Source organism: Pteropus alecto, unplaced genomic scaffold, assembly GCF_000325575.1.
Source record: "Pteropus alecto unplaced genomic scaffold, ASM32557v1 scaffold276, whole genome shotgun sequence".
NCBI lineage: Eukaryota > Metazoa > Chordata > Mammalia > Chiroptera > Pteropodidae > Pteropus > Pteropus alecto.
The window spans coordinates 489,108-499,763 of record NW_006438074.1 but is presented as its reverse complement, the minus strand read 5'-3'; the positions used below and the strand labels follow the sequence as shown (position 1 = coordinate 499,763).

At 33.8% G+C, this 10,656-nt stretch overlaps 1 pseudogene; it reads left to right on the top strand.

Annotated features, from left to right (window-relative positions):
* The first annotated feature begins 6,781 nt into the window (after positions 1-6,781).
* Positions 6,782-7,043, top strand: LOC102893095 (annotated as a pseudogene).
* Positions 7,044-10,656: the final 3,613 nt, after the last annotated feature.

Here is a 10,656-nt window from a genome sequence, read left to right as displayed (position 1 = left end):
TGAATGAATAAGATGCAAGCTTTAAAAATGAGATACCATTATCTCCTATTATAGTAGTAAAGATTTAAAATAATAATGCTTAATGCTGATGAAGATGCAATAAGGCAGAAAGTTTCACATATTACAGATGAGAGTATAAATCCATATAACCTTTCCAGAGGGCAATTTGTCAAACAACTACAAAAAGAAACAAACTTTTGTTGATCACATGGGCAAAAATACAAAAATTTGTTAATATATTATCTTAGTGAGGTATCTGGAAGCATGCTCTTTTATATATTACTGGTGGGAGTCTGTTTGGAATAACCATTGTGGAGACATTTTGGGAATGCCTAGCACTCATAAAAAATGCACATACTCTGACTCAGTATTTTCTCTCTAGAGATTTGTCTTACAGACATATTCGCACATTTGTGATACTTCTATATATAAAGGTACTCAATACAGACTTGTTTGTACTGTCAAAAGACTGGAAAAAGCCTAGATGTCCATCATTGGAAGGGGGAAATTAAATGCCATGTAGCTACCAAAAATATATTGTTAAAATCATGAAAATTAAAGTACACGAGAGTATTTATACAATACCATAATTTGATTGGTTTCTTTAAAGGTGGCAGAGGAAGATGAGAGAGAGAGAAAGAGAGAGAGTGTGTCTGGGGAAAAAGAAACATGATGAAACATGATTGAAGTTAGAAGCATAACTTGTTCACTTTTATATCCTTTTAAATTATTTATTTTTTATCATATGTCACTTTTTCAAGAAAAGTAGAAAACTTTAAAAGTCACTATTAATACTCTATGACTCTGTAATTCTCTTTCTAGCAATATATCCCAAGGAAATAATTTGAGATAAAACAAAAATTCATGCCCATGATACATTAAAAGCTTGGAAGTAACCTAAATGTCCACTATTATGGGAACGGTTGTGAAAAATATGATTATTTATTAACATTTTCAATAATACTGGAAATCGATATAATGAAAAACCAAGAAGAAAGCTTAGCAAAAAAACTATAAGTACATATAACAGAACATTATCAGTTGTTGCCACTGGAGAGTAGCATTGTGTATGTGTGTTATTGTTTCTTTATGCTTTTTTGTTTGATATCAGTCAGGGCTTCTGACTGTAAATGATAGAAACCCAAATCAAACTAGCTTAATTAAAAGGATATTTATTGGCTCGCTGAACCAGTTACTAGGCCTGACTAGAACTCTATCTTTTACTTTTCTCTGCACATTGGAGTCAATGTCTCCTATGGTAGACGTTCTCCACAAGACTTGTAACTGTTGCAAGCAGCTCACACTTTCTAGTTTTGCCAGGAGAGAAGCAAAGAATGTTTCCCCATTCTTTGGGATAAGCTAGGGGAAGATCCAGCTAAAAGAATCCCAAGGAACAGTTCTCATTGCTCCACTTTAGACTATATGTCCAACCATTGCCCAATCACACTGGCCAGGGTGGTGGAAGTGAGAAACTGTGATTGGTTAACTTTGGTCAGGTATCTATCTACTCTTAGACCAATCACTGTGAACAGGAAGGTAGACTTATGAAAGAAGACAGCACCAAGGGGAGGTAACAGGATCTGTTCTGAGTTTGGGGCAAGTCAGGGCCTCCCATGTTCCTCTTGGCATAGGAAAATTTTTTAAAAAATCAGTACCCATTCTGCCAGATGGTTAGTGTGATGAGTGTGATGTACCTAGAAGAGAGCTGCTGGCCATCAAAATAGCAATTATCCATTGCACTGTATTTTCAATGAGCATGTCTTACTTGGATAATCATGGGGAAAGTTTAACAATTAAAAAAATGATACCATTTCCTTCTTTCATCCTCTTGCCCTGGAGTTTAGTGATACTTCCTTATAGGCCTTCTGGTCACTTGGAAAAAACAATTATATTAATCTTCTGATTAGGACTTGAAATCAACTTTGCCTTTTCTGTATACATACTAGATACCTTTCATTTTTTAAATAAATTTATTTATTTAAATTAGTTTCAAGTATACAGTACATTGGTGAGACATCTATAATGTTCATAAAAGGATCCTCCCAATTGCTCCCTCCCTCCCCTGTAGATGCCTTTTAAAATAACTTATTTCGATGTTTTGGAAAAAATTATATAATGTACTCTATTTTCTTATGACTCACTTCACTGCACAGTGTTTCTTATATTAATACTATAGTACCAGGCACTTAGAACTTGTAGCTCATTAAATCCTAACAACCCTGCGAAGTTTATATCATTTTCTCCCATTCTACACATGAGGACACCAGAGCTCAAAGAATTTAGGTACCTTGCCCGACCAAAGATGAGAGGTGGAAGCTTTAGGATGTGAATCCAGATCTGCCTCCTCTTTGAAGAGCATGTTTCAGTCTAGAAAACTATTCATAAGGATCATCAGCACTTAGCAGTGGGTGGGGAGGACCTGTTGCTTTAAAAGTCAGGAATAGCTCCTGCAAGTTCCAGGGAGGTTAATGGCCAGCTGTGAGACCTTCTTCAAATCACTTCACCTATCTCACTTTCCTCAACCAGAAACAGAAAGAATAATCCCTATCCTATTTATCTCTCCGTGTGATTTGCATGATTCTTACAACCCAAATACTTCTATAGACATGCTTGTGGAGAAGAAACACCTTTTCCATGGCCACAGAGATAAAAAAAGATGAGCAGAATTCTTTGAGATCCAACACAAACATTTTTGACGAAATGATGAGAATTAGTGGTTCCTAAGTTGAAATAATCTTTAACAAAGTAAATTGAGCTTAAAAGAAATAAATGTTAAGACTATTAAGATATTCCCAAATAAAGCATATATGCATCTAAAGTAAAAGTTTTACTCAAATATATAACTGTCAACGTAGTCAAAACCTAAATTAAATATCAAATTTGGTAAAACTGGAATGTGTGTGTTAAAATATTGCTGTGATTTACACTACAATAGCTGGGAGTACAAATAATTTATCTAGTTTTAAAATCATTGAACCAAAGAAGGATGAACCACTCCTTCCAATGTTATATTCAGCCCAGAATGTGGCAGGCTTGGGGTATCAGTTGTGTTGCTTTATCCTCAAATCCTCAATTATTTGCTTCTAAAGCACATTCTCTATGCTGAGGTGACAATGTCAGGAGGGCCAGCACTCTGTACCAGACAGGACCACCCAGACCTTCTGAGCGCCAGGCCACCAGGTCACACTTTCCTTGCTTTGGGGGTAACTTCATCTGGAGGCTGTTGGTGTCCTTTCCTACTGATTGGCTGCCATGGCAATTATTTCAGTCCTTCAGAGATGTTCTAATAATATAGAACCACAGGAAAGGAAATGTTGGTTTGCCAGAATTTCAGCAGATTTACTCATTTTACCACTACCTGCCCTCTTCAGTGTCCAACTCTGCAAACCAAGGGCTCCTTCTGAGTAGCTTTTGTCAACCTACAAAAGATCCTGTTAAACATTTTCCCTAGGACCTGGGGGGCCTATTTGACATACACCTGCACAACTGTGTTTGGCTTCTCAAGTAATCCTTGAGAAAGAAAAAGAACAAGAATCTGCACCAAGGGGTCTTACTGTTTTTAAACAAAGACAATATTTAAATGCAATTTATGTGGCTGAAGCATAACCAGGCAACCTCACCACTGACATACAGGCACACATGTGGCTATGTACACACACACACACACACACACACACACACACACACACACACACACACAGAGCTAGGTTTAATTCCTCAACTCAAATTCATAAATATTTCTTTGATCAACGATTGTATATACTCTTAAGAGAACTTGTGAGAGTCAGAAGATTTGAATATTTTAAAATTTTTGTAAATTTCACTATTACAATTGTAGAATACAAGTTAACAAACAAAATTTAAGGTTATTGGGGTATCAAAATTTACCAAGATAGTTTTTGAGACTTAAATTAGTGAAATAGTAATTGGTAAAGTAATTGGTAAACTCCAATATCTTTTTATATATATCAATCTTTTGGACTTTCTACCCTTTAAAGTTCCATCAAGACTCCATTTGTTTAGAATATCTAGAATCACAATTGCTAAAATATAGCAGACAGGTTATAGTTTCTGGATCTATAGTTAGAAGACTTAGTCTTCAACTCACCCTGTGACCTGTTGGAGGCACACCCTTCTAGACTCATTTAGTAGTTGCTTCATAAAACTGTTGTGAAGATTAAATGAGAAAAAATAAAATAACAGTGTCAGGCATCCAGTAAGCACTTAAAAACATCAGCCATTGTAATTACTATAATCTTTTGTCAAATTTAATACTAAGATATTTTAGTTTCACGAACTACAATTACCACTTACTGCTCATACCTATGCCACTGCCATCATTTCTATGACCACAGAAAGATATTTACATTGTCCTTTACAGCAGTAGGTAATTTTCACCTCTCTTACATATTCTCAGTGTTCTAAAATGCAGAAAGCAAAGAATAATTCAATTGAGAAGACTCCTCTCTTGTTAGTGTCATGATATTTAACCATTTAGCTCAAGTATTGATTCTTTCTGCATTTAAATCAATTTTGGATGTAACAATGGCTAATATAATTGCTAGTGACCCTACAATTAACATAAGAACACAAATCATGGAACTCAAGTACATATTAAAGTCAAATAACAGGTAATCTTTTTTTCTTTTAGTTCTTTGAGGTTATTGATCAAGCCCAACGTAATTTCTCTTTCCAAATGGAATTCCGGCTCTTATGTACAAATGAGGAAGTAACAACATTGCCTGAAAGGGGCTATCAGATCTCCCCGGCTAGGTTAGGATGTCAATGGAAAAGAGGTAATGAAAATTAAACATCTCAGCTAAAGCACAGATGGAAAGCTCAATAGGTTGATCACTCTCTATTTTGATAACTACATTTGTTAAGGCTAAATGCCTGATCTGTGTTTGGGATTGACAGTTACTCTGCTAAAAAGAAAGGAAATAAATGATCCCATCAACATTGTGCTGTGGTTGAGGTTTATCTGTATCGAATCTAACCATTTTTTGGATGTGTCGAAAATCTTGATGTATTTAAAAGTTTCCAATTTAGCAGAACTTTCTTCCTTGTCGGCACTCAGAAAAGTCTTAGAAATGGATAGGAACTCTACAAAGGAATGGGGAATACAAGTAGAGTAAGTAAGGTACCAAATATTGTGTAAGATTCCAAATGTCTTTGCCACAGTTACATTTTCCTCTCATGATAACTCAATGCTCACTTTAAGGGAATGATATTCAGTAAATCGGAAACTGGAAATTGGTCTCTAGTGAAGCCTACAGCATCTTTGCTATGGTGTTAGTGATTTGCAGAGCCTCTAACCCCCTCAGAGCCTCTTCCTATCCACCCCCAACTAGTGTGAACTGGACCAAGATTAAGATGATAGAAATGCTTTTAACCATCTGTCTAGCTTTTCCCACAATGATCAGTGCAATTATGAGCAATGGAGTTATTTGTATTAGGTTGGTTTACTATATCATGCCGCTCCTCACTCTTAACCTCCATGATTCATTCATAATATTTCACCAAATGCACTCATAAAATGGGGTTAATCACATTGCCTGTTACAGTGGATAGTTATTGCTTTTGTCTTAATCTTCAGATAAAAGCATTTTAATTTTCTCTGAGAAATACAATTTCCCTGCTTAATCCATGGTGTCATGAGTGCTGACGCTCATTTCCAACTCTGAAGATGGGTACATGTATCAGGACTGATGGAGCCAAAGCATGGAGTCCTGCTGCCCATGGTCTTCGGTCCCCTGCTCCTATTCTTGTATACAGGAATGGCTTTTGACCCCAGGCCAAGTTGGAAACAACATTTCTGAAGAAATTTAGGCTGTGTATGTAGTGTATTCATGCAATAACAATTCAGAGTATGGGTTGGAGCACTAGAGAGGATCCACTTTCTTTGGCATTTGGGGAGAAGCTCAGCTTGACCACCTGCCTCCAGCACCCTAAAGCGAATCCTATCATTCACATTCCTACCCCAAAACATAAAACCAAGCTCTAATTCAGGGGAAGGCTAAAGGGAATACCACCCAAGACACCTATATTAAACAAACTTGTCCTTGATTCACAAAAAGATATTTAAAAGACCATAGATCGATGGAAAATTCTGTAGCTCAAGTGGAATAACCAAAATAAATGTCTAAAGAACTGACGGAGACAGTAGAAATAAAAATAATTTATAAAACACAAGTCACTACATGGAATTCTTATTTGTGTCTAAAAAGAGAAGAGATTGTATCAATTTAAACTAGAAGAGACTCCTATGAAAAAGGAGCAATAGGAAAGCAATGAAGAGTTCATGAGATTAAAAATACCAAAATAAAATAATAAATCTAAGGAATGTAAAAAAAAAGCTAAGAAAATCTCCTGAAACATAGAACAAAAAGACCAAAAGACGAAACACGTGGGAGACTGTCAAGAGAGGTAGAATCAACTAAAAGAATTAAATAGGAGTTCTAGAAATAGAGAACAGAGAAAAAAATTGTAAAAATAATAGAAGAACATCCCCCAGAATTGATATAAGGTGTAAAACTTTAGAGTGAAAGGGCTTGTTAAATACAAAACAGGATGAATTTTTTTAAAAAGTATATACCAAAAAGTAAATTCATACCTATACACATTGTGAAATTTCAGAACACCGTAGATAAAGAGAATACACTAAAGCTTTTGGGAGAGGGGTTAGGTGAACAGGTTACTACAAACAAATAACAATTTCAGGGATCCTATTGTCACATGGGGTACAAGAAAGCAATGGGATACAGCAGAACAGCTGTAGGAGATGCTTGCTGTTCTGACCAGAGAAGTAGTCAGTGGTGCAATAGAGCAGGCCAGGGACCACTTACACCTGAGACCAGTTATAGACCAGCTTATGTCAGAGGTGGAAATCCAAGTCAAACATAGAAGGACATAAGAAAAGCCTCATTGAGCAACAAAGAGTGTCAGTTGTACCTGAGGCAATCTAGTAGCTGAAAATATTTGTGGTGAATTTTCAGGTGGAACCGAGATAGGCATTCTTAGCTGAGACACCGAGAAGTGGTTAAAGCAGTGTTGGAACATCAACTTTTCTGAAGGGCTTTGTATTAGTTTCCTAGGGCTGCTGTAATAAATCACCACAAACTTGATAGCTTTAAACAACAGAAATTTATTCTCTCACATTTCAGAAGCTAGAAGTCTTAAGCGATGATGTCAGCAGGGTTGGTTCTTTTATGGAGGCTCTGAAGGAAATACTGTCCCATTTCTCCCTCCTAGCTTCTGGTGGGTTGTTTGGCAATTCTTGTCATCCCTTGGCATCATTCCAATATCTACCTCTACCTTTACATAGTTTTCTATGCTGTTCTACGTGTCCTCTTCTGTCTCTTGTAAGGACTCTCATTGGATTTAGGGACCACATCAATCCAGTATGATCTCATCTCAATATTTACTTTAATTACATCTGCAAAAACCCTATTTCCAAATGAGGTTACATTTGGGGGTTCTGAATATACATGAATTTTGAGGGTACATTATTCAACTCACTACAGGCTTAACATGACCTGAATAAATAAATATACTATGTTCTTGAATAGGAGGAGTTAATATTTTAAATATGTCATTTCGTAATTACTAAAATAAAATACTAAAAAATAAAAATTAAATGAAAGAGATAAAATGAAAACTTTACTACTAATTAACTACTATAAAAGAAGACAGGAAGGAGGAATAAATATAAGGTGAAACGAACAGAAAACATAGAATATGGTAGACTGAAATACAATAATATCAATAAGCTCATTGGAAGTAAGTGGATGTCAGACAGTTTCTTAGAAAAGATTAAATTATATGTTGTTCATTAGAAATACATTTAAATATAAAGACACAGATAACTTGAAAGTATAAGGATGGAAAGAAGATATAGCATGAAAACATTAATTAAAAGAAAGCTGGTATGGCCATATTTATGAGACAAAAATGTACTTTCAGGCAAGAAGTTTTATTAGAGATAAGGAATAACATTTCATAGGAGTAAAAAGGTTGGTTCAATAGGAAGACTCAACAATCCTAAATTTGTATGGACATAATAACATAGCTTTAACATATATAAAGCAAAAATTAAGTGAAATAAAAGGAGAAATAGACAAAGTCACAGTCACAAATGGAGATTTTAACATATATCTCCCAGTAACTAAAAACAAGAAGACCATATAGTCAATAAAAATATATTTAAACAACATTATTAAGCAACTTACCCTAACTGATATTTATAGAACATTATAAATATCAGAATACACATTCTTTTCAAATGCATACCAAAGCTAGACCACATGCTATGTCACAAAGCAAGACTCAGCAAATTTCAAAGGACTCAAATCATACACTGTGTATTCTCTGACCACTAGAAATCAATACAGAAATATAAAAAGAGAATCTCAAAATGTATTAAAATTATGGAACTTACTTCTAAATGGCCTGTTTGTCAAAGAGGAAATCATAATAGAAATTAGAAAATACTTCAAAATGAAGAATAATAAAAATAAAACATATCAAAATTTGTAGAGTGCAGCTAAAGCAGTAGTTAGAAGGATATTTATGGCTTCTAATGAATATATTAGAAAAGAAGAAAGATTGAAAATCAATACTCTAAGCTTTCATTTTGTGAAACTAGAAGAAGAGCGAATTAAACTCAAATTCAACTAAAAGGAAAGAAATAATTTTTAAAAAGCACAGTAATTGATGAAATAGAAGGTAAATATACAATAGAGAAATCATCACAGCCAAAAATTTATTCTTTGAATAGAATAATAAAAATCTATAATCTCCTAGCAAGAATAATCAATAAAAGAGAGAGAAAACACAAATGACCAATAGCAGGAGTTTCAAAATGTAATGTCACTACAATTCTTCAGATATTAAAAGAACACAACAACTTTTTGGCAATAAATTTGACAGAGTAGACAAATCCTTTGAAAAATACTATTTACCAAGACTGATACAGAGAGAAATAAAATGCTAATATTCTGACATATGTTAAAGAAATAAAATATATAATTAAAATCCTATAAAGATAATCCAGAACCAGGAGTCTTTTGAGGTAAATTCTGCTAAATACTTAAGGAGATATAATAATATGCTCTCTTAAACCCTTTCAGAGATTAGAGAAAAAGGGAACACTTAACTATTTGTTTTTTGAAGCCAACATAAATCTGATGTCAAAACCAAAATCCTTTTTACATGTGAATACAAAAATTCTAAATAAAACATTAGTAAATTGAACACAGAGATATAAAAAAAAAAAACCATAATAATCAAATATGGCTTACTCCAAGAGTGAAAGGTTGGTTTAACATTCTAAAATTATCAATGTAATTCACCACATTAACAGAAAAAGGAGAAAAACCATATAATTATCTCAATTAATACAAAAAATGCATTTAATAAAACACAACGTGCACTCCGGAAAAAAATTCTCAGCAAATTAAGAATAGAAGGGAACTTCGTTAATTTGACGTCTACAAAACAAACAAAAACTAAGCTGACATATTTAACAGTGAAATATTTAATATTTACCCTCTGAGGTGCCAATACTATTCTGTGGGGAAAAAAATATATTTTTTAACATATGAGGTTAGAACTATTGTATATCCATATGGCGGGGAAAAATCTCAAAAACTTGATTCCTTCCCTATGCCATATACAAAAATTAGTTAAAGATGGCTTATAAGTGTAAACGTCACATTAAAATATTCAAACTTCTAGAAGAAAACATAGGGGAACATCTTCCCGACCTTGGGGAGGACAAAAATTTCTTAAATAGGGAACAAAATCATAGAAGAATAAAAACATAACTTGACTTAATTGAGATTAAGAACTTGTATTAAAAATATCACTATAAGACTAAAGAGGCAAGTCACAGACTAGGATAATATTTTATCTATCTATCTATCTATCTATCTATCTATCTATCTATCTATCTATCTATCTATCTATCTATCTATCATCACGAAGGGGTTATATCCAGAATGTAAAAAGAACTCATACAAATCAGATAAGAAAAGCATAAAGAAACAATTTAAAGAATGGGCAAAAGGCTTGAACAAGTACCACACAAAAGAGAATATCCAAATAGCTAATAAGTGTATGAAAAGATGGTCGACATCATTACTCATCAGTGAAATGAAAATTAAAACCACAAGAAACTATTATATATCCACCAGAAAGTCTAAAATTTAAAAGACTAAAAACACCAAATATTGAGAAAGATGTGGAGCAGGTGGAACTCTCAAACAATTGCTGGTGGGAGTATAACTTCAGAAAACTTTTAAACAGTATCTTTTAAAGCTAAACATACACATATTTTGGGTATATGCCCAAGCAAGATGAGTATATTTGCATAATGAAGAACATATGCAAGAATGTTCACAGCAGTTTTATTCATTATAGTAAAAAACTAGAAACAACTCAAATGTCCATCAGCAGGAGAATGGATTACTAATGTATTGCGAATTCATAGAATGTACTATAAAACACTAATAAAAAAGAACGAACTACTGATACAACAACATGGATGAATACACAGATACTATGTTGAGCAAAGGAAGACATCATAAAAATGATTTTATTTATATTAAATTCAAGAACAGGCAAAATGAATAGATGCTGACAGAAGTCAAAAGAATG